Below are 21,918 nucleotides of genomic sequence, written 5' to 3'. Positions count from 1 at the left end.
TGAATGATTATAGTGAAGTGTTTTGTTAGTCTGTGATAAGTTTCAGAAATTCAGAGAATCTCAGTGAGACTAGGCATTCTGGGCAGGTGACTTCACAGTTTGGAAGTTGTCTTTATTTTGAAGGGCTGAGAGAGTCTCGGATTGCCTTACAGGGTCTCTGCATCAACTGGAAATTGGCTTGCTTTTAACATTATTGTTTTTATTTATTTTTAACTTTTTATTTATTATGGAGAAAGAGAAAACTTATTTACCCTGTGTTCCTATCTACTCCCCACACCCCCAGATTATTTTAAAGCAAATTCCCAACATATCATTTCACCCATAAACTTCTGTTTGTTTCTCTAAACTTTAGTATCTAAAAGATAAGGACTCTTTAAAGCTAACTACCATACCATTATCACACCTATAACAAATTAACAATATTTTCTTATATTATTCATTGTCAAATCAGTGTTTAAATTCCCCCAAATAACTTTTTAACTGTGCAATTCAGGGTTGTAATTAAATAATGGCTCTTAAACCTCCTTTAATCTAGAGTTTTTCTCTCTGTTTCTGTCTCTCTCTCTGCCTCTCTCCCTCTCTCCCTCTTCCTTTCCCAGTTTATTTGTTGACCAAACTGGGTCATTTGCCCTGTAGAATTTCCCACAATCTGGATTTTCATGATTCCTCACCTCCCAGCCTCAGTAGTGTCATTTAACATATTCCTCTGTCCACTGTGTTTCCTGAGAATTGCTAGTTTGTTCTAGAAGCTTGATCAAATATTAGATTGAAGTTTGATTTGGGGGGGCTAGAATACTTATAGGTGTCATTGTGCACATCTGTTAAGATGTGTATGATGTTTGATTTCCTCTTGTCACGTTAGTACCACTGAGACCACTGCCTAGGTTCATTATTTCCCTAGAGGTGTCCAAATGGTGATACTCTATCATTCTTTTAAAATTTTTGGGCTGAAATACCCTAGAAGAAGTGCCCTTCATCAAACCCAAGCTACAACTGTAAGATAGGATAAGTGCTTGCTTCTTTTCTTTTATGTATTACTTTTCAAGTTAATTTCCAAGCAGATTGCTTCTAAAGGTGATCAATGAGGGGTTTTGTTTCTTTGTTTTGTTTTATTTTAGTGTCATACTGAACCTATGGTGTAAAAGTATTGAATATTTGGTATGTTCTAATCCATTGTAATTACTTTTATTGACTCACATGGTTCCATTTTGACCAATGAGAGCCTCTTCAAATTGGCTCCTGAGTTTTTTTTGACATGACCTCATTAGTGTTTTATTTCTTCCATGGTTTCTGACATGATAACATGTTCCAGGCTCTTCCAAATTTCCTTCCCCAGATCTGGAATCATCCATTTCTCTAAAGAGCTCTGGATCATGTTCCAGGTGTTAAGAGGTGCTCATTGCTACTGGTTTGATCATTGTTTCTAGACATATACAGTGGACAGAGAAAGGAAATATATTTTTGTTTTTCAAGGCAGTATACTTAATGAGTTTATACTGATGCTTCCAATTCAAATTCAGGATGACAGGGTTTTTACCTCATCTACTGCATAGCCATATTTCCTTTTTCCATGCTGAAAATTTCAGTGACACCAACACCAGTACTCATTTGCTTTACCTTACAATCCACACATAATAGTCTCAAAAAGGCAATACCAGCATTACTACCTATAATATAATACTTTACAGTTTAAGATTGTTTCACAGTTCTTTTTGTCCTTACGGTATATCCACTAGGAATGAACAAAGTCCTATGTTTTAAAGTCACTGGAGATGATTCATCTCTCCATGGCTATGGCACAGACTTGATACACGGGTTCATTTATTTCATTTTTCTTTTGATTTTTACAGTTTGCTTAAAATCTTTTTATGTTTTATAATTCTGTAAAATATTTACAAGTTTCCAAAGTCCAAAACAAAGTATGTTTAAAGAAGTCTAGCTCCTGTATTAGTCCCCTCCATTCAGTTTCATCCCTTCCCCTACAGGTAGCTATTTAAAAAGGATATTTTGGTTTATCTGTCCTTTTTTTTTTTTTTTTTTTTTGGCTGTGTTGGGTCTTCGTTGCTGCATGCGGGCTTTCTCTAGTTGTGCCGAGTGGGGACTACTCTTCATTGCAGTGCGTGGACTTCTCATTGCGGTGGCTTCTCTTCTTGCGGAGCACGGGCTCTAGAGTGCACGCTCAGTAGTTGTGGCGCACGGGCTTAGTTGCTGCAGCATGGGGGATCTTCTCCGACGAGGGCTCGAACCCGTGTCCCCTGCATTGGCAGATGGATTCGTAACCACTGCACTGCACCACCAGGGAATCCTCCATCCATTTTTAAAAAGATATGCACCATTAGTTAAATGATAGCTTACTGTACTCACTTTTCTCCACCTTACTTTTTTTTCACTTAGTAGTATCATGGAGTCATCACTCCCATGTGGATGTACTGAACTTTATTCAACCAGTTCTCCACTGATGGGCATTTGAGTTGTTTCCAAGCTTTTGCTACTATAAATAGTGCTGCAATTAAAAGCCTCATGCACATGCCTTTTCGTATTTTTGCCATCAAATCTTTGGAGTGGATTTCCAGAAGTGAGACTCTTAGGTCAAAAGATAAATGAATGTATAATTTCACTATATATTGCCAAATTTTCCTCCATGAGGGTTTTACCATTTTACCGTCCTGCTAGCCTTCCCACCAGCAACATATGGAAATGTCCATGGACTCACTCACAGATTTTGTTGTCCAGTTTGGGTATTTTTGTCTGATGGGTAAGACATTGTTTTCAGGATAGTTTAATTTGCATTTCTCTTATGAGTGAGGTTGAGTGTAATAAGTTTAAGACCATTTGCATTTCTTTTTCTGTGGGCTGCTTGTTTATATCTCTAGGATGTATATGGGATTCTTGGTCTTTTTATTCTTTCTTTTTTTTTAAGTTATTTATTTTTTATTTTTGGCTGCGTCAGGGCTTGGGTGCTGCACGTGGGCTCTTCGTTGTGGTGCACGGGCTTTTCTCTAGTTGTGGCGCGGGCTCCAGGGCACGTGGGCTCTGTGGTTTGTGGCACGCAGGCTCTAGGTGAGGCACATGAGCTCAGTAGTTGTGGTGCACGGGCTTAGTTGCCGTGCGGCATGTGGGGTCTTAGTTCCCTGACCAGGGATCGAACCCACGTCCCCTGTGTTGGAAGGTGGATTCTTTACCACTGGACCACCAGGGAAGTCCCTTATTCTTTATTTTTAGAAGCTCACTCTATATTAAGGCTATTAAACTCTTGCCTGTGATATAAGTTGCACGTTTTCTTTTTAATTTGAATCTTTTCCTTATATTTATGGTATTTTTTGTTTTATCTTGTTGAAGTGTTATTTTTCTGCCATTGAATCCTAATCTTTTCCTCATTGTTTCAGAATTTTTGAGTCAAGGTTGGGAAAGTTTTCCCTTTTTCCAGGTTATAGAAGAATTCATTCATGTTTTCTTCTAGTGCTTGTAGGGTTTTATTTTTAAAATTTAGGTCTCTGTTCTATTTAGAATTTATCCTGGTTTACAATTTGAGAAGTAGATGTAATTTTACCTTTTTTTTCCCCATGTGGCTACCCATTTATACCATTACCCCTGATTAAAAAGTGCTCAGGAAGTTTTGATTAGCATTAATTTTCCTACTTGTCTGGAAGTCCTTGTTTGTGGTTATGCTGAAGTGATGGAGAGCCTACATTTATAGCTTTAGTGTGCCGTTCTTTTACAAGCTGGATGATTTAAATGCTAGAAAGGCCACTTTTAAATAATGTTTTGCAGTTTATAAAAGAACTTCTCTTCTCCTTTGCCCCTTCAGCAGCCCTGTGTGATTGAACATTACCTTCCCCATTTTGTATATGAGCATATGACCACTGGCTTTCCCAGGATCACACCGTGCCTTCCACCTCTCAGTCCTCAAACCAGTGCTCCTCCTGCCCTAGGGCTGTGCCACTTCTTCATCACACAAGGCCATGGTCAGGCTGAGGTGTAGTGGAGGAACACTTATCTGGGGGTCACAAATCCTGCCTCTGCTGCCTACAAGCTGTGTCTCCTTGGACACACCTCTTTATCCCCCTGGGCCTCAGTATCCTCATATGTACGCAAATAAATGGTTGAAAATAGATCAGTGTTTGTCAGACTTCAGTAATGCCTGCCTCCTTTTGATAGATACAGATACCTCATGTTTCCCTGCCTCAGTTCTGATTGCCTTCCCCATGATATGACTGATGTGAAAATATCCCTACCAACCAAGGATTTTTTGGGCTTTCCATTCCAAAACACAACAAAGTATAAAGTCCCTCTTTAGCTTTTCCAAATATAAACTTATAATGTCGAATACATTTTTTAAGGCACACAAGCTCCTTGAGATATTCCCCCCTCCCGCCATGATGAGGCACTCTCTAAAGCTTTTTCCTGCCTTAGAGTTATATGATTCAAAGAACCAGACTGGGAATCAGGGATCTGCCGTCTCAGTTTTGATGGATTGGATATGTTTTCTCCCAAGGGAGGGAATCAGTGACATAGACTGCTCTTTCCCTATCTCTGAGGTTGGATGGTGTCCACATATGTCATAAATGTCAGGTCATTGATTACTGTTCTTCCAGGCGCTGTCCTGAGAGCTGTACTCTCAGGAATCCATTGTTCTCTGTATGCAAGGAACCCACAGGTCTAATGGGGGAAGCGACTTTACAATTTCAGTTAAGTGTGGTTAGTGCCAAAATAGGGATAGCACAAGATGCTTTGGAAGCACCTATACCATAATGAGGGGGAAAGGGAGTCCATGAAAGCCTACTGGAAAAGGTGAGTGACTCTGAGCTATCTTTACGGAAGAGTGGGAATTAATGGGGCAGGGAGAAGGAGGAAGGGATTCTAGGCTGAGGAAGGATGGTGATGGTGGCGATAACCCATAGAGGGCCATCTGTTTCACAGTCTTTACATTCAACATTTCATTGGATCTCTACAGCCATCCTTCAAGTTAGCTATTATTTCCCTTTTACGAGTCAGAAAACCAAGGGCTTAAGAGTGACAAACTGTCTACCTGTGGTCACACAGCTAATAAACTCCAGGTCTGTCTGACTTCAATGGTCATTCTGTGTAAAACATTTAGTGTAAAAATGTTTCTAAACTTCTCTCTCTGCCAGGCAGTTCTTTCTCATAGTGATACACATTCAACTGGTTCCATTCAGCTGCTTAGGAGAACCAATATTTTGTTTTGCTTTGTTTACTGCTTGAGACCCGCAAACTGGCTTAAAGCGGTTGTCTGGCACGTACCTTTGTTGCAATAAAGTCAGTCATGGGAGTGGGCCCACTGCTTTCTAGAAACAGCATGGAAGATTCCATATTTCATCACTCCTACACTTTTCTTCTAGGCATGAAACAAGATTTTACAATGAGACTTTTTCTCTTTCTTTTCAGCTGAGATCCCAAAAACTGAGAACAAAGTTAAACGTGTCAAATTTTCCCACTTCCAAAGTAAGGTGCTTATAGTCTCTGTAGAGCTTGCAGAGGAGGTGCTCAGGTTCCAGTTTTACAAGCCTTAGTTCACTGCCTACATCCAGGACCTATGAGAAGTCGGACTCCTGGGTGTTTGACTCATCCTTGAGAAATTAAGGCCCACGGTAGTGGCCGGAGCAGTTTACCTACAGCAGAGCAATGAGAAGTGCATGTCCACAGATGCAAGGATGAACAAATGTTTCTCTGGACCAAATGTGGTCCATGAAGAAGGACCAGTCCTGGGTTAAATTTTTGTCTGCTTAAGAGGACTACTTGGGAGAGAGAGGGGACCCCAAACAAAAAGAATCTGTGTAGAATGACCACCAAGTACTCAGAGGCTACAAGTGGTGAGTGAAAGTTCTAAGAAAAAGCATTGCCCATGTTACAAATGTTGTAGATAAAGATTCTCAGTGATAAATCTTTGAGAAATTCAGATATGTATTGTCTACTGAAATGGAAACATACAACATAAAAGTTATGAGTTAAGTTTCATTCATGGACCTTACTGAGGACTATAGCCCAGGAAACAGCCTCTCAGACAGCTTTGAGGAACTGCTCTGAAGAGGTAAAGGAGGAACCAGGATATATATGAGGGTTTTTGCTGTAAAAAAACATGTCAAAAGATTACTGCTATTCACAAAGAACAGGCATCTCAGATTAATGATTTTAGTGCTTTTCTATGTACAGGAAGGTGCAAGAAGCTGGGTTCATTGAAATTATTCCTTAGATGTGTATCTTAACTATCTAGGGCCAATATACCAAAGCACAGAATATTTCCTGTTTTTCTCCATCCTGAATTTCCCTAAGGGCGACTGCAGTGGCTGATGGCTTAACCCCTGTAGAACTGGAACGGTGGACATTCTTTGTTTACATTCATTCTTTGTTTACAGTATCCTTTGAGATAAAGAATAAGGCTTGAACTTTCTTCTTGTCCAGAGAACCATGCCACCAAACCGTTGCTCTTAAGTCTGACCTTTCTACCCTTACCTTTTCTCTGCCAGCCCCTCCATTTCCAGCCCAACCCAGGAAGAGCCAGAGGCAGCTACTGAAGTTGGATGAGGGGCACACTTGGAATTTCCTGGCACACAAACTGATACCACCACCTTTTGTTTTTGCTTAAGCTGCACTATAGGCATTCTGACCCTCTGACAATTTTTGGTTTACTCATTATCCTCCCTCACTAGACTGTGAATACCTCAAGGTCACATTTTTCTCTGTGTGCCTTTCTATGTAAAGAAATCTATATAACTACAGATGAATCCCAAGCCAGATCATAAACAGGACCTTTCATTTATAAATGTGGAAGGATCAACTAAAGATGACCCAAAATGAATAAAACATCAAAGATAAAAGGACTGGATGAACAAATGGAAACAACTGGTCTAGATATAGAAATGCAAGGAACTGATGAAAGTTTCCCTGAGCCTAAGGAAACTTGGATCTTCATATTAAAAAGTCTGACTGTAAGCCAGGCAGAATGAAGGGAAAAGCTTGGATCTTCATATTAAAAAGTCTGACTGTAAGCCAGGCAGAATGAAGGGAAAAGCTCATACTTAGACACACCTTGAAGAAATTTTAGAACTCCAAAGTATAAAGAAAAAATCCTAAAAGCTTCCAGAGAGAAGACAAAACGAAACAGTTTACCTACAACAAAAATAATTTTGAAAGGGACTTTTTCAGGGTATTATTAAATTTAGCAGCAGGAACAGCTGGGTTTTAGTTCTAAGATGTGTCCCTCATTTAGTTCTAAGCTGTTATTGAGAGTCCTTTCCTGTTCCTGGGCTTCGTGTCCTCTGTAAATGAAGAGACTAGACTGGATGATTTCTGGGGTCTTTTTCAGCTCTGACTTGTTGCCAATTCTTGTTGCTCAGCTGCAAAGCTGACCGCACCACTGGAGCTTACCCCCAGTGAACCCCACCAGACCTTCCTCTCCATGACTGCAATCTACACAGCAGATTTTTTTTACTGCCTTATCCTTTAAATGAGCACAGTGCCTTTGCTTCCTGGACACCTGCTGATTCATTAACTCAATCTTATTTCCTGAGAACAAGAATAGTGTTTTCATGTATAGTACCCTATAAATAGAAAACACACAATAAATGTCTGTAGGATCAATCTATCAGCAAACCTTTACGAACATCTGCAGTGTGTCTTGCACCATACAAAATTATGGAATGCTGAGAAGACCATTCAGATCTTTTCCTCCAGTGTATATAGAGTGTGTAAAACAGGACTCTAGTTCCATGTGAGTGTAATAGGTAGTACGACAACAATAACAACAACAAGACACATGGGAAATGCACAGTTAAGCAAAATTAAACATTTCCTCACTTTGGGGCTTTTCAGGTCTTTATTTGTAAATCTCCATGTGTTGATTTATAAAAATATACAGCATTTCCCAAACATACTGCATCATAGAGCACTTTTATTTACCAACTCAAGAAAACACATAGAATCTCTAGGTCTGTCTGCTGGCTTACAAAAAAAACAGTGGATGAAGATGTGTTAAACAACACCAGGAGGATTCAACCAGCCATATGTAGAATGTGAGAAACTCTAAGATAAATGACCGGTTTCTTCAACAACAAAGAAGTAGCATTAACCAAAAGGGATGGGACTTTTACAGAATAAAAAGATTTAAGAGAAAAACCAACCAAATATAATATGTGGACCTTTCTGGATCATGATTCAAACAAGTCAAATGTAAACAGACATTTTTGAGATAAGCAAAAAAAAACTGAACATGAACTGGGTATTAAAAAATTTAAGCATTAAATATTTAAAATTCTAATTATTGTTAATTTTATTGGGTGTGATAATGGTATTATGGTTATGCTTTAAAATTTTTTATTATTAATGGTATTATGGTATATGTTGAATATCAGTCTAAATAAAGAGGTAAACTGAGGCAGGCTCGAATTGTCAGAAATTGAGTTCATTTGGAAATAGCAGGAGAATTGCAATCTGGGACACACCAAGCTACAGGTGAGTCTGTTGAGGGTTTGGGGCAGGTGGTATTCACGGGCAAAAAGTGCAAAGAGTGGGGAGTTCAGCCAGAGTTCAGGCAGTAAGTTCATAGAAAATGGGGAGGGATTCTTGGTGGATGTTCATTGGTCAGGAGATAAGTTTCGGGAAATCAGTCTTTCCGTTCTTAAGTTTTATTTTCCTGAGGGTGCATGCCTGAGAGTCTCCATTTCACATCCTCCCGTTCCACTTTAGGCTGAAATCTTTTCTCAAGAGATACGTACTGAAATATTTACAGGTAAAATTTTTAAATGGCTGGGATTTTCTTTTAAATATACATTAGCAGTGCTCTTTTTCTTGATATGAGTTTTTGTTACTTGCTTATGTTAACTTTATGAAAATTTGTTGTCCTTCACACTTAAGATTTGTACTTTTTTTTATATGTAAGTTCTTTTTATAAAATTTTAGGGAATTCCCTGGCGGTCCAGAGGTTAGGACTCCCCGCTTCCACTGCAGGGGGCATGGGTTCAATCCCTGGTCAGGGAACTAAAGCTCCCACATGCCACGTGGCATGGCCAAAAATAAATAAATTAATTAAATTAAATTAAATTAAAAATTTTACAAAGCATTGAATTTATTAGATTTTTGATTTACAGAAAATACATATAGATGGTTTAAAAAATCAGTTTATAAGGAAAGGGTATACAATGAAAAGTATGTCTTCCTCCCCCTGACCCATTTCTTCTCTCAGAGGCAATAGCTATTACCAGCATTCATCTGGAGGTATTTTTATACGTGTACAAGTATGTGTGTACAAGCATGTCTTGGAGATAATTCTATGTCAGTATATATAGATTTTCTAACTTTTAATAGTTACATGTATTTCACTGTGTGCATTACACTTGTCATCTAGTGCTGGACATTTAGGTGGCTTACAGTTTTGGTGACTCTACATAGTGCTTGTGTGACTGTCCTTGCCTATAGGTTTTAGTACTCATGGGTTTTGAAATGTTAATAGATGTTGCCAAGTTGTCCTCCAAGATGTTTGTATTAATTTATTTCTGTTTCCACTCACCGGTATATATCAGAGGGCTGCAGTTTAAAAGTATATTGGTGCATAAATAGTAATGCCCTCAAGAGGGAGATATTTTCAAAATAAATGGACCATTTTTAAACAGTTCTTATTCAAGTACCTTAAACAAGGAGGACATGGCTTGTTTGTTTATAAAATTAGTACTGAGAAACGTCAACTGAAGTACTTCCAGAGTGAAAGGTTTTCTCTTCTAAATGGTGTGATAAGTAAATATAAATTTTGGAAAAATAAAATAAAAATAATAAAATCAGTAAGAAAACTTTGAATTATCCTTATTTAACAAGAAGACTAATGAGATAAACTCAAAATTTTGAAGGAATGGATTTTGATGCCTTTTCTCTCTGACCTTACCCTTGCTGTTGGGTAGATCTTGCTATTGTCTGGTTCAAAACAAATGCACATAAACCTTATGTGGCAGGCCTAGGTATAGGATTGCATCTTGTGTTAGGTGATCCAGGGAGGGTTAAAATAACAGCAATTGGCTCAAGTTTGGGTGCTATCAGAAGTAGGAATAATTCTGTGATTGGGTTTCTTTCTGAATCTTACCTAGGAGGTAGGAAGAATTAATTGGGGCTAAAACTGTAATAATAAAGTAACAACAGTTCCTTGTATTAGCCAGAAAATAGGAATATTTGATCATTTTTGAGGTTGGGAAAGTGTTGTTGTTTTTGTCTTTGCTCAGACATGATTACTAAATTGCCTTATTTTTGTCTTGCTCTCTCATGGTCACAGAGTGACTTTGTCTGATGCTAATATTTTATGAATTTTTTTTATGTTTTGCAGAATACCTTTGTCGGCCTGTGAGTGCCAGGCCAGCTCCTGGCTGTTTTTCTCTTTTTCAAGAGGTAAGACTCATGAAGTTGCAAAGGACATAAAACCCCAACCAAATTGACTTAAGCAAAAAGGTAAGTCCAGGGCTATACTGTTTATATTACATATATATTATATTTTTATAGATGAAGTAATTGAGGCTCAGAGTGATTAAGTAGCTGAGCTTGAGTCTGAACAGTCTGATTCCACGAACTTTTTTTGTTCCATTACTGCCAGGCACTAAAGTATGAATGAGAAGAAGGAAATGGAGCTACAGACATGGCATGAATGGATGGGAATGGGGAGCAGGAAGGGAAAAGTTTGGATAGTTAGGTTGGGGTGAGAGTAAGGAACAAAATGAAATGGAGATGTGTGTTTTAAGGCAGGGGAATGAAATGATGAAGGCCATATCTTAAGAAATTTAGTCTGAAAATAACATGCAGAATGTATTAGTTGGGAGAGAATGAAGGCTGGGAAAATAGCCCCCCTCAAAAAATTTAGCTAAGAGACCCTAGTAGTTACCTGGGCAGGAGGCATTGAGGGTTTGGTTTGAGAGGAAGGAGTGGGTGGACCCCAGAGATTCCAATTTCATTTATTTAGTCCAAATCTAAGGGAAAGAGCAGATCTTGCAAAAACTATGACTAAGTACCTTTGGGTCCTATCTTGTTTCAAAAAACAAAGCGGCACAGAAAAGCGTGTGTGTGTGTGTGTCTGTGGCCTACACATACTTTATAGTTTTACTAACGCTCATGGAAATATTCCTAGCTCCATGAAGGGGTGTAATTGGATGTTTTTTTCCATTAGATGGAGCTATATCTTTGTTACAGGAGGATTTATGAATTTTTATAAAAGGAATGCTTGATAGATGATGAACTTTAATGTGGAACAGGAAAGAACTACAAATTAAAATGGTCTTTAGAGTAACCATTTTATTTATAATTTTTGAAATATCTTGAGTTGTTAACATGGGTGCCTATGCATAGGTCTTATATTTTACATACTCTGTTCATATAAAGCATGTTTAATAAAACTTTGTTTCTTGTGACTCCCTTCAAAAGGGCCCAAACCAAACCCTACCCCCGGAACAGTAGTAGCTATAATAGTATTTCAGTTAAGATATTTCTCGATACAAGTCCACAATCACTTGTTTGCAATTCTGAAATTCCAAAAGCCAGAGTTTTGCAAATAAAAAACCAGGAAACTCAGTTGAATTTGAATTCTAGATAAATACCGAATAACTTCTCTAGCACAAGTGTGTTCTATGCAATATTTGGGACATATGCTAAAAAATCATTTGCTGTTTATCTGAAATTCAAATTCAGCTGGACATTCTGTATCTTATCTTGTAACCCATTCTGAAAACCAAAGGTTTTTGTAACTTACTTGGTTGGAAAATGTAACCTAGATTGATGCGAGGCTATTCATAGTCTTTACCTCACTTAGTGCAAATATTTGTATAACTGCAGAAATATTAATATGTTTGATTATGGATACTGCCTCGACTTCACTGGGAGTGCTACATAATATATGATATTTGTACCATATTATTGTTTCAAAATCAGAAAAGTACTGAATTTTAAAATACAGTTGTCTCCAAGGCTTTTAGAAAAGAGATCATGAAACTGTGATAAGTTTTATTTTAGTAGGCAAGAAAAATAAGTATGCAAAAAATTATTTCTGGAGGTTTCCCTGGTGGCACAGTGGTTAAGAATCCGCCTGCCAATGCAGGGGATACGGGTTCAAGCCCTGGTCCAGGAGGATCCCAGATGCCGCGGAGCAACTAAGCTCGTGCGCCACAACTACTGAGCCTGCGCTCTAGAGCCCGCGAGCCACAACTACTGAGCCTGCGCTCTAGAGCCCACGAGCCACAACTACTGAAGCCCGCGCGCCTAGAGCCCGTGCTCCGCAACAAGAGAAGCCATCGCAATGAGAAGCCCACGCACCACAACGAAGAGTAGCCCCCACTCTCCGCAACTAGAGAAAGCCCGTGCTCAGCAACAAAGACCCAACGTAACCAAAAGTAAATAAATAAATTTTAAAAAATTATTTCTGAAGGTACTGTAAGAAATTTTTTTTAAATCCAAAATTAGTTCATCATAGGTAATATGACTGAGAATAAACCTAATTGCTTTTGAAAAGACTGTCTTGGTTTTTCTCTGCTTCAAAAAAGTCAGAAGAGTAATGTAGAGAGCAGGGCACCTCCAGTTCAAACTGAAAAAACAACTGAGAAATCATTCAGTCATCCCCAGCCCAAACAAAGTTACCTCAGACTCTGAAAGAGAGGTGGCCATCTTCCCGTTCCTTCAAACAAAAGAAACCTTATGGAGGGACACTGCCGGATTTCCTTGGCATTATATTCCAGAATGTTGTTACTTTGCTACTTAGGAAATGCTTTCTAATTTGTCTTAAATCTGTCTGCTTTCATCAGATATTTGATAGAGTCAATGTTAATGACCGTTAAAAGAACTGCTCATTAACGTTTTCACAAATATTCCTTTACCTCATTGAATATGGATTTTCTTCTCAGCTTCTATTTCCAGCTTAAATAATCTCAATTCCCTTCAAGATTTTTCCATTGTAACCATTTAACAAACTTTATAATTATTAAAAAACAACTAGCCTCAATCTTGTATGCATTGGTGTATTAAGGGCATAATATATAGGAGGATTACTTTTCGGTAGGCATCTATTAATATATACACACATCCCAGAATTATGCTCCAGAACAGTCTCAGTGTTTATAATGTGTCTACTAGGTCTTTTCCGGCTAGGCCTTTTTATGCTGAATCAGTTTCTTCTGATAACTTTGAAAATCGGTTTTTGCCAAATAAGTTACCTAGTGTTCTCTTTTTTATATATGTGTTTGCCTCCATCTTCCAACTTTCTAAAATCAGCTTAACATCTATTACATACCCTCACATCGTCAGCACGTTGGTGTTGGTCTGTGTCACTAATTAAGAAATAATGCTAGTCCTTCAGTTGTGCATTTATAACATGAATCATATCCAAAGGGAAACAGGTCTTGTTTAGGACCATTGTACGAAGTGATCTGCTCACAATGAATGTCAAAATATGTACAAAAATATATATGTATAGGTACATTCAACATATTTGTGATCGCACTATATGAATAATTTTGTACCCTTATTTTTTAGTTAATATTATAATGTAATCACTTTCCCCACAAACAATTTTTATTGGGTACCTCATGTAGATTTACCATAATTTGCTTAAATTACTTCTCTATTATTGGACATTTTTGGGTTATTTTAAATTAATTTACTACTATAAACATTATGGCAATGAACATAATGTTTTGTTTTTAAACATTTGGGATTGTTTAGGATAGATTTCCAACAGTTGAATTGCTAGGTAAAAGAATGAGAGGTAATTTAAGGCTCTTGATACACATTGCCACATTTCTTTCCAAACCAATTGTGTCAAGTGATATTTTAACCAGCAGTATATGAAAGTGAATATTAAGAATCTTAAATGCAATTGTCAGGTATCTAAATAGGATGATCCCTTTCTTATCACTTTTTGATATGGCTCTTCACTCAAGATTTTTACCTAAAGATAACTAAAAGCATTACCTAGAAATGAATAAATCCACCCTTAGAATGAATGATATGCAGTTTACTAAACCCAACGTTGATATATGGGTTTTAGTTAATATAGAGTTAGAAGTATGGAGAGTTGCTGATGCTAATTATAATCCCTCTTCACTAAAGAATGGTGAGGCTAATCCAACATGGCTGATCCAACATGGGGGCACGTGGACAGCCTTTGTGCCCTTCTTTGGAGGCAGAGAAATTGAGGAAGGACAACCTGCCACCTCTGCCTTATTAAAATAGCATTGAGAGGGAAGAGATATGGGAACATATTGTATATGTATAACTGATTCACTTTGCTATAAAGCAGAAGCTAACACACCATTGTAAGGCAATTATACTTCAATAAAGATGTTTAAAAAAAAAAATAGCATTGAGGTTCCTAGTGGTACTCATCAGGCCTGTTCCCAAAAATTCCACCTCTCTTTCCAGACACATGATGAAATTGCACCTTCCCAACTCCCTTTGAGGTTAACTATGGCCATATGACTTGCCTGAGCCAATGAAATATGAGAGGAGAGTCACAGATGCCACTTCTGGGTGGCAGCTTTAAAAGTCAGTGTATGTTTTGCCACTGCCCCTTTTTGCGCCTTGGTGATTGTGGAAGCACATGTTGAGATGGCATCTCCATCAGCCTTGGTCCCTGATGGCTCAGTGAGTATCCTTGCCAATCTGTGATGGATACGGAAGTGTGAGTGAGAAGTAAACACTGTTTTAAGCCACAGAGATTTTTGAAGTTTGTTTCTACAGCAAAATCTAGCCCCTTCTGATGGATACACATCTTTCAACCCAGCTGCATATGGGACGGTGGCTCTTTCCCCACCAACGGTGAGTCAGAGCGTGTGGGTAGTCTCACTCCTGTGGATAGCTCCCTGGCAGGTTCCATAGCCAATTCCTGTGCAACATCTTTCTTCTCCAAAGTACATAAGCCACCTTTTCCCCTCATCACATCACACCTAGTTTTCGCTTTGCCAACTTTGCTTCCTCTGTTCAAAGGCAAGAAAAAGGAAGCTCTTTTTGGTTATATTGAAGGGTGTAGAGCAAGTTGGGAGTGTGGTGCAGGGGAAGGCATTGAGAGTTTGCACCAGGACTCATTTTTACTAGTAAAATTTCTACTCATTTTACTGGGTCTGATCCTCTCTTTACCCAGGTTCATTCGTCGTTGTCCTTTTATCTCCCATGGTTGCTCACACCTCAGGCGAGCCACAGTTCCTTTACTCGATAAGGACTGATAATAAAGGTGCAGATTTTCTTAGTCTCTTTTTCTACAGTTCTCAATTCCAGATTTTAAAGTGTAGAATCTTCACAAACCATATTTCTACTTCTATTGCACCACCACGCAATTTATTTACTACTGCATGCATCTTTATAAATGCTGGAAGTTAATGTTTGGCTTAATGTTACTCTGCATACCAGCTTGGTCCCGCAAAATGATTTCTTTTATTTATGTGACTCTGATAGGTGGGGTGTATAGGCTGTCCAAGCATTGTTTTTTTAAGGGAGACAACCTCAGAGTTGGACTTGACCTTGAGATGTTTTCCTTCATTATTAGAACAAAGAGACAAACAAAAACATAATTCTGTGGTTATTTCTTGTCTTGCATCATAAAATCCATTACTGTTATCTGTAGCTGCCCGGATTTTGATGTTTGGGTATTTCACACTGATCTATGTGAGGGTTATAGAGACATCTTTTGATTATACAAGGAAATAGACATTGTATAGTAGTTTAGAATGATGTTCTGGAGAGAGAAAACCTGGGTTTATACCCTGGACTTCCTCAGTGTAAATTAGAGATGCTGAAACCTATCATGAAGGCTTGTTGTGAGTACTTAGTGTGAACGTAACAAGAGAAAATAAAATTGTTGCTCATAAACCCCCTCCACTTTATAAAGAAGGGTCTTAATTTGCTGACAACTGGGTATATAAGTATGCAGGTTGGAGGTGAGATATTGGAGGAAGGAAAGGGAGCCAGAGGGTCTGGGGGCTCTTCGAAGGGTGAAGGGTGATAAGGAAAACCCCAGCTGGCAGCAAAGCTGGGGAGTGAGGGAGGAGAGACAGCACTGATTTGGATGTTTGCTGCAGTTTTCTGAGAATGTGTAATGGAAGACCTCTTTTCTATTTCCCATTTGAAATCTGTAGTGAAAAAAATCTCAAAGCGCTAGGAATGACTGTCTTTCTTGTGTAAAACGGGGCAGGGGCCTAAGTGCCCGCTGCTGTTGGGTGAAAACAGAGTCAGCCTGTGAGGATGAGTGACAGCCTATATCTTCATTGTAAAGAAAACTACTGCACTGCCTGGCAGGTCCAGGAGTCTAAACCCCCTGTGCACTCATTGTCTGAGAGAGAAGAAGGTGTTTTGTACCAGGAACAATAGTGGACATTTATGGCATTTGAACAGAGTCATATCTGCAAGGGTCTGTGATACAGCAATTAGAGACTGAGGTAGCTGGTGATTAGCAATATAATTAAAGAAGACATTGTTTCTTGAAGTCTGAGACTTGAACAATTGGAGACAGAAAGACTAAGAATTCAAGCACAATATAAAGAAACGAAATGTCTGAGTGAGGACTGAGACTAGCATGTGATACAGTCCAGCAAGGGGCACAGAGCTGTAGCCCTCAAATGATACTGAACAAGGCTTTGAGACTCCAAGACTCTAGATGGGACCATGGCTTCCCGAGTAATTTCTCTAATCATTTCTGATTCATGGTTTCTTCTGTATCCTAGAGAGAACAGTTTGGGGATAATACCGTTTTGTTTGTATACTATTCATATGATATTGTTTTTGTTTTAATATTTATTTGTTTATTTGGTTGCATCGGGTCTTAGTTGCAGCAGGCGGGCTCCTTAGTTGTGGCATGCGAACTCTTAGTTGAGGCATGCATGTGGGATCTAGATCAAACTCAGGCCCCCTGCATTGAGAGCGCAGAGTCTTAACCACTGTGCCACCAGGGAGGTCCCTTGTTTTTGGGCTTCGTTTAAAGCTTTTTTGGGCTCTGTTATTAACTTTATCACAAGTCATTTTATTTGGTTCTTTATTTTTATTTATTGCTGTCTTTTTATTGAAGTATAGTTGATTTACAATGTTGTGTTAATTTCTGCTGTACAGCCAAGTGACTCAGTTATACACCTATACACATTCTTTTTTTTATGTTCTTTTCCATTATGGTTTATCACAGGATACTGAATATAGTTCCCTGTGCTATACATTAGGACCTTGTTGTTTATCCATTCTAAATGTAATAGTTTGCATCTACCACCCCCAAACTCCCAGTCCACTCCTCTCCCTATTTGTTTCTTCTTAATTGAACTTTTAATAAAATTCTCAGAAAAGACACTCAGGCACCTAACCTAGATGGATACAAGATTACATCTATGGCTATGTTTTTGAATCCCAGAATGTAGAGTAGGACAGTAGCCATCCTTATGAAACCTTGTCTCAACAAAACTCCTTTCTTCACCATTGTGCCATGACTTGTAAACTGCACAGTGTGTATTTGGTAACCCAGGATTTTTTTTTTTTTCCAGTATCCTTCCCCCAAATTATGAAAGTGATAGGGCTTCCCTGGTGGCGCAGTGGTTGAGAATCTGCCTGCCAATGCAGGGGACACGGGTTCGAGCCCTGGTCTGGGAAGATCTCACATGCTGCAGAACAACTAGGCCCGTGAGCCACAATTACTGAGCCTGCGCGTCTGGAGCCTGTGCTCCGCAACATGAGAGGCCACGATAGTGAGAGGCCCGCGCACTGCGATGAAGAGTGGCCCCCACTTGCTGCAACTAGAGAAAGCCCTCGCACAGAAACGAAGACCCAACACAGCCATAAATAAATAAATAAATTAATTAATTAAAAAAAAAGGAAAGTGATAAACACTATAAAAACCATACAGAATAGGAAAGCATAAAGAAGAAAATGAAAATCATACTTAATCCCACCACCCAGAAATTAACGTTTTATTTCCTACAATGTTAAATTTGAGTTTTGGAAACTAAGTTGATGAGCTCTATAAAGAACAGCCCTGGAAATCAAAGATTTGCTCTTGGTCAAGATTGAGGTTTATATGTCCTATAAAAATCCTTAAAATTTGCAGGAGAAATCTTCAGTTTTTAAAATTATTTCTTAAGCACCCTAGGATTTAAGTATTTGGAACTGCAGAAATGAACATTTGCTTTATTAAAATAATTAGGTATTTACTTCCTTGCTGAATTTGCTTAACTACCAAACTAGAAATGTATTCATTGCTCTAGGTGCTCTATCACAGCTAGTATTTGTGTGTGCAGAAACAGGGAAAAAGTACCCACTTTCTCCCTTATTATCATGAAAAAAGGGGACTTTTCTCTCTTTTTTAATTATATATCTTTTACTGCAAGTACACTGTTTATTATAGTGTTCCTCAACCTCTTTACCTGTTGTCTTCATTCTTTGTGTTGCTTTTCTGATTTTAGTCTGAGAAATAAGATGGAAATGAATGAATAATGTAATTTTAAATAATTAGGACTCGATATATTGACCCATCTCACCCCGTAGTCACTTAGAAATTATTAAATTCTATGGATAAAGTCACAAGGCACTAAGTCTACTAAGGAATCTGTATACATGTCTGCTTTAGGGTGTTTGATATAATGCTTTGGTAAACAGAGGCCTTGCCTAGAAAGGTAAAGTTCAGTGAGAGCAATGTTTCTGGGGGTGTGTCTAGTGGGGAGGAAGAAATGTAGGGAAATTCCCCAAATATTTTGATTAGCCTAAAAAAATTTATCTAATTAGATGATTTTCTCCAAGCACATTAAACTTTTTAATTAATTTTCACTTAATTTAGCTAGAGAAAGCTGGTCACCATTAAAAAAAACCCTCTCACTCCCTACATGTGTATAAACTAGATCATCTTTATGGAGATGTTTAGAAATGAACTGAAATGTCATTAGCATATTTCATTTCTTAGTCAAACCAAATAAGGCAGAACACTGATACAGAAAACATGCCACTTCATCTTGAGCTAAACTTAAAAAAAAAATCTATCTTTGACCAGATTTCTTCTCAAATCACTATTTTAGGACCACGTCTTATTTCTAACAAAAATCATCCACCAAAGACGAAAAACTATCAGTGATTTTGAAAACATCCTTGCAACTGCTGTGTTGAAGAAAAAAAATGTGTCTTATTAAGGCATCTTCGGCTGGCATTTTTCACGAACTGATGGACGTCTATTCAGCCTGGGCACTGTGCAGCTCAAAACACGTTTTTTCTCTCAGCATTCTTAAGGGGCTCTGTGCACTCACTGGATGCCAAAGATAACATCTAGATCAGCAATTTCTCATAAATCATTGGAACACGGAACATGAAACAAAGAGAAGAAATCAGGAATTCAATAATAAATATGGCAAGGTGCACAAACAAGAGAATTGAAACCAGATGAAAAGGAGCCTTTCAGAACAGAAGGTCAAGAAACGTGTTTCCCCTGCTCCCTCAAAGCCTTAGACTAATCCCTCTGTGCTTCCCATGCAGCCATCAGCTTACTGCTCTGAGTTGGTTTTGGAATATTTATGTGGTGGATTTAAGGCTTTAACATACAACTGAAAAATTAGTGTCGTTTATTTTAGTTTGCTCAAGGCCCCAGGCTATTACGCAATGAAGAGGAAAATAGTGTTTATTGTACTTTAAGGAATACTGTGCCCACAAGCCTTGAAATAAATTCTAGATATGTGTATGTAAATATAGCTCAATTTATACAATAGATTTTTTAAACTTGAAGTTACATATGTGATAATAAAGTAATGTGACTCGTTCTGTTTTTAAACAAAATGTCAGAATTTCTCAGGAGTCATCTGAGGAAGATATACTTATCTTAACACTTTTGACATTGTGAAATATGTTATGGGAATATCTCTTTGAGTCTAGAAACGCTGCAGTTCCTTTTTTAAAAATAGCTTCTCTGGTGGTAAGTCATCATCATTTGTTAGTGGGTTTGAACTTCTGGAAACATAGTCATTTGGTGACAAGTATGGTAAATGATGTAGGTAAAATGATTTGTTAAAAACAATGTAGAATAATAAATTAATAATAAAGGTAGTTTTGAAAGCATTTCCAAGGAAAAGTGACAAAATATGAGCAATGTCTCCCCACACAATTATTCAACATGTAAACTGAGTATCAGGATTTTTTGGATTTTGTTTGTCTTATAACAGAGACTCTCATTTTACTCTTTTATTTTGAATATTTTAATTTAATTTTAAGTGCACAATGAGAGCTCACTTGTAAAGGGCATCCTAAGCAATTATTATAGACTAAAGAAATTATGATGTGGGAAAATAAGTAAATAGTTGATCACTTTGTAAGTTCAGGTTTATGAACACTTGAATGTTGTTTGTTTTTCTAAATCTGAATGCTTTCATGGAATATTTTGTGGTTAAATTATCTTCAAGACACTGAGTTGATGTATTTTTGCCCCTTCCAGGTCTCCTTAGATTGATTTGTTTACCCTTGATTTCAGTTTCCCATATCAGCCTTGTCAGAACTGAACCCTTGCACCACAGGCAGACCAGTCTTGGACCCATCTCCCTCAGTGCCTCTCTTAAAGAGCTGCTTTCAGAAGATGAGTTCCTTCTATGCAGAGATGCATTTTCTCTCCTATGGTCACCATTCAAAAACAGCCTAATTCCATTTGTCTGCTAGGTTTCTCCATACATAGGTAGGCATTGTCACATGTGCTTAAGCGTGTGGGTATTAACCAGAAGACCTGAGACCAGTGACCTGAGACCAGTTACCAGCCTTCCACTTGCCAACCATGCCATCTCATCCAAGTTTCTTAACTGCTCTATACCTCAGTTTTCTCATGGGCAAATTTGAAAAAAATCACAGTTCCTCATTTTTTGGTATTATAAGGCTTAAAGGAGTTCACATAGTTAAAATGCTGCACAGAGCATCTGGGACATGGTGAGTCTAAACAAACATTTGCTGTTATCATTACATTAAAATAAATGTACAGAGTAAACCTTTTTGCTGTTATAATTTTGAAATTTATGGAGAACATTTTCTCAAAACTATAAACATGTTTTACAGCTGATAGTATATTAGCTTGTGGATGCACCATAATTTACTACATTAGTCTCTTATGTTTGATATGTTAGATGGTTTCCATTTTTTGCTGTTTTGAATAATGTGATAACTTTGTTCATCCTTGTTTTCCTAAAATAATAGGAGTCCCCGAATAACTCCATAGGGTGTGTGCATTTTAATCCTTTTGATATTTTTTTCTAAGTTGGACACTAGAAATATATCAACTTACATTCCCATCTGTAGCGACTACGCTGATTTCTATAGCTCCCTGTGCACATTTCCGTCTGCCCATCCGCATAATCCCTCTTCTACTGCTTTAATCTGTGAGGCACTTGTGCACATTTACCAGACTCCTCACATAGAAAAACAGCTTTTACTGGTTCAGTCATCCAAATCATCATCGATGATTGATATACTTGGGATGTATTATCCCAAATGTTTGGTTCTTACATTGCCTTTGTCTTTCATCTTGGTTCTACTGATATTTCCCATTGTTCCTACTCCTTGCTCCTTATATCCTGTTACATATCTGTCTCTCCAAAAAGGTACAAACTCCCAACCTCAGGAATTTTCTTCAGACATGCTATCACCAGAGTTCTTGGAAGCTTAGGGTCACTGCAGCACAAAGATGGATCTTCTTCCTTTAAGCCAGATGCAATGTAAGAGGAACAGAAAGGAAGGCTTACAACAAAAGCAGAGACAGAAAAACAGTAAAATAAGGGACAAAACAGACACAAACGAGGGCAGTTAGAAGGAACCTCTATTATGGGGCATAATTTTAAGGTAGGAATCATGTACGGGGAAGTTCTTTATATACTGATATGAAAACACATTCAAGAGATATTGTAAGTGTAAAAAAAAGGCATTGAACAGTGTTATTGAACAGTGTGTTCCTATTTGCATTAG

The 21,918-nt window shown here is 38.1% G+C and overlaps 1 long non-coding RNA gene across 1 annotated transcript; it reads left to right on the top strand.

The window, feature by feature from the left end:
* Window positions 1–8,674: 8,674 nt before the first annotated feature.
* Window positions 8,675–19,557, top strand: LOC118894930. Its single transcript, XR_005019790.1, has 3 exons — window positions 8,675–8,746; window positions 10,325–10,446; window positions 19,011–19,557. It is a non-coding gene; the product is annotated as an uncharacterized LOC118894930 (long non-coding RNA).
* The last annotated feature ends 2,361 nt before the right edge of the window (window positions 19,558–21,918 follow it).

The sequence above is a fragment of the Balaenoptera musculus genome, chromosome 4 (genome assembly GCF_009873245.2).
Source record: "Balaenoptera musculus isolate JJ_BM4_2016_0621 chromosome 4, mBalMus1.pri.v3, whole genome shotgun sequence".
NCBI lineage: Eukaryota > Metazoa > Chordata > Mammalia > Artiodactyla > Balaenopteridae > Balaenoptera > Balaenoptera musculus.
This window is presented reverse-complemented; position numbering and strand designations above follow the sequence as displayed.